This window comes from Drosophila grimshawi, unplaced genomic scaffold (assembly GCF_018153295.1).
Source record: "Drosophila grimshawi isolate 15287-2541.00 unplaced genomic scaffold, ASM1815329v1 contig_1377, whole genome shotgun sequence".
NCBI lineage: Eukaryota > Metazoa > Arthropoda > Insecta > Diptera > Drosophilidae > Drosophila > Drosophila grimshawi.
In genome coordinates, this window is record NW_025062900.1 from 21,289,628 (window position 1) to 21,293,560 (window position 3,933).

Below are 3,933 nucleotides of genomic sequence, written 5' to 3' on the forward strand. Positions count from 1 at the left end.
TGTAATTACGGACTTATCCATAAATAGTTCGTCTTATTCGTCAATAACAATTTGATGATATTGTAAATTATTTAAGTCTACACTAAAATTTGAGAGTGTTTCTTAATCTATCACTTTAAAAGTAAATGCACAAATATTTGGGTTTCTAAAAAGATGATTTCACCTGTTAAATTCCAATTTTTTCTTTAACTTTTCGTAGTAAGTAATATCGAAAAAAAGCATAATTCCTATAGAAATTTATGTAGCAAGTTATATAAATATAATGATTCAAGATTTTCAATATTTCCACGTGGTTTTCTGCCATTTTTTGCCATTTAGTAAAGTGTCTGCCTTTCAATAAAAGTCTCTCTCCCCGTTAACTTCAATTGTCCTTCGTTCTCTTAAGTGTCATATTTGAGGCAGCTTCTATGATTAGCTCTAAAACTCTATCAATATTTCGGTGTTGTGGTAAGTCCCGCATTGCCACACACAACATAAAAGCAAAGGATCTGCACGTGCACCAAATCTCGGCGAAACACACTTTGCACAAGCAACAACAACAGCATAAAGTAAACACCTTGGCAAGTACTAAAATATAAAATACAACTTAATCCCACTGAAATTGATATGAAATTTTACACAGTGTGTGCTTGGGTTTACAATACACGATGCGGCTCACGGGACGTATGAGCAATGTATCCACATACATATGCACTTTAAAGGAAGTGTGCTTGTGTGCTCTGTGTGCTGACAGAGAATTTAAATTCCACACATGAGGTGTGAACATTTTTGGTGATTTGCTTGTAAAACTTTTACCACTCTTTCACTCCACATGCGCCTATCTTATTCACACTCTCTCTGGCTTCCATATTGTGTAGATATTTCGCTTTTGACTGTATTCCATGTTTTCTGTCTGGCTAATTTGGGATTTTTTTTTGAAGAGAGGGGCTCTGTAACTTTGATGTTTACTTTGATAATTTTAGATTGAAAAAGTTTCTTCTTGCCAGTTTGAGAGTCACGTCGCAGATTTGATTGAAAGTGAAATCATAGAAGAGTACAGACCGAATGAGATAAGCACACTCCTTCAACCAAAACTTGTCTCTTTTTTTTTTTGGTTTTTTTGAATAGCAGGTTCTAAAAGCTAACACAGAATTTAGCAGCGACCTTGTGCCAGTTTGTTCTCAGCCCACCTTTTGCTGTGCACACCCATTCGCAGACTTTACAATTACTTTTAGCCAACACTCTCGTTTTGGCTGGGCTGTGTAATTTCATCTCACTCATTGCGTGCTCAGCTCGCAGCTGCTTAATTTTTACACTTGACGCGCGCTCGTCGCCTTCTAAATGACATCCCTTGGGGCATGCAACACAGCACACAAACAAAAAAGAAAAGTAAGAAAAGTAAGAAAAGTAAAACTGGCACAAAGTTTTTCCTGTTGTTGCTCTGCGTTGTAATTTGCCTGCGGGGTGCCACAGGGGTAAGCAAAAAGTTGCTCCTTTTGTTAAATTTAATGAATCGTGTAAGCTACTTGGGTAATAATAAAATAAAATCCATATAACAGCTTCCCTCGAATATAAAATTTATATTTTTGTTGTTCATGTGGCAAGTTGCTTAGATATTTATTTATTTAACCTTTTTGATTGCTAAACCTTCAATGAAATATATTATTAAAGCCTATAAATATGCTATATATATTAAATAACATTTATTATTAATTATTGTTCTTGGATATATTTTCTTTTCACAGTTTTGGCAGGCAATGAATTTTAGAATATATATATATCTATTACTTATTAATCAGAAAGTATATCTCTAGATCAGAATCTTGCGTTATTCTTCTTTCGAAAAATAAATATAATAATTTGTCAGCTGTAATTTTTACATCAAAATTTATTAATAATATTTCTTTTACATTTTTAATATTAAATACTTAATTACTTACTTAAATACCTAAAACATCATAAGATGTAACTAAAAATTTCCAATGCAACCATTTTGTATACATATGTAAATGTCGGAATGCCACGGATTGTGAAATGTTTATCTGCAAAATTACAGTTAAGCGCTGCATTTGCGTTGCATGTCCACGGGGCAAACCTCAAGAGTGCAAACTAACTCAGATCCTGAATATTTATGCATACATTTTTCAGTGTATGTATGTAAGAATGTATATGCATGTGTATATAAGACCGAGAAGCGTCTTAACCGCTGCTAAACAAGTAATTTTGAGCACATTTCACTTGTCATATGACACGTACTTACTTTCAACTGTGCCCCCTCTCTCTCTCTCTCTGCCACTCTCTCTCTCTCTCTCTCTCTATTTATCCTTCCTTCGTTTTCTTTGTATCTAGCTGCCTGTCTGCTTGTCTGGCTGTTTGTGTTGTGTCTCGGAGCGATTTTCCTACTTAGCAGCCAGCAGAAAGTTGCAACATTCTTCCACTCACGCCCTTTGCCCTTGTCTCTGGCGCATAACGCGTATTAAGTGCATCTGTACACCAGATACAAGATACAACCTGAAAGATACAAGTCTAGAGTTCGCTTGTAAGTTGACTGCGCTTCCGGTGGCAGCCAAGGAGCTGTTGCCCAGTGCTTAAAGCTGGCAATTTGAACAGCATTAAGGTATTCTTGCCAGGCATTTGCAATTGTCTTTATGCCTTTTTGTAAGCGCCCATTTAATGGCCACGTTCGGTCAATTAAAACTCTAATTGCCGCGCATAAAAACTAAGCGCTAAGTGTTGCCTCAACTTTAAGCAAAATCTGTGCAACCAGAAATGCCTGCCAAGTGCAGCTGAAGCCAAGCAACAGAGCCAATATATCATCGCTGTATCAAATTGCCAACCTGCAACATTAGCCAAATCAGGCGTGGCTAATGCCATGGCTAACACCTTTGCCAGCCAACTTGGAGTACACCACGCAATGCCAGCTAATTAAGCCAAAGTTTCGTTCAATATTTCAGATATTTCATTCTTTACTTGTGTGATTGATGATGCCAGGCAGGCTGCTGGCAGAGTTGCCACCCTCACAGTTTGCCAATCCTAACTCAATTAAGATGGCTATCTACAAATAACCGAAATATCTTTAGCCAATTCAAAGTGCACATACCATACTATATAAGTTTATATATTTGTGTTTCTTTTTACTTTCTCTCAATGGATACCACAATTTAGTTACAAATTGTGTAACTGCAAAAGGCATCTTGACTTAAATGATGAGTTGATTCCATTTAGTCTCAAACATAAATAACTTATTTGAAAGATATTTTGTGAATGGCTTAGATTTCTATGCTATATATATAATCGATTTACTCTTTCTAAAATATATTATATTTCCATTGCAAGTCGCTAAGGGTGTTTAATCTTCGGTTAACTGTACTTGTTCGATTTTCTTTTTCATTTATCTTTTGCAGCCCATAAATATTTGTGGCAACAACAAAGGCGTTGTGGGTTCAAATTTCTACAAAGGTCTACAGCTGTAATTGGAGCAGTATATGAGCCATGTGTGTGTAGGTGTAGGTGTAGGTGTGTGTTTGTATGTGCACAACGCATTTGAGTTCTCTGCCTTTGTATAAACCACTGCGGTTCTTCTAATGAAAAAGGTTGCCTTACAATGCCTCTGTTCGTAGTTGGGCTTGCAGCATTGTGATTTGATTCGGGGGGTTTTGGGGGTTTGGGGGGAGCCGGACAAATTGCTGGCGATTTAGATTTTGTATCTGACAGTTAGAAAACTGCAAGAAAAATGAAAAGAATGGTCAACAAATAAGCCCCTCAATGATGTATAAACTGGTAAGTTCTGTAGTAATTATAAAGGTACAAATAAGCTCAATATATAATAAGAAGATTAGTATTCAAGCAAATAAATTACACTACTTAATACATTTTAATACTGTTAAATAAACTGTTCCTTTTTGGTAATGTCTGTAAAATAATATCAAAGGAGAATCGACACAAAGTATCCCT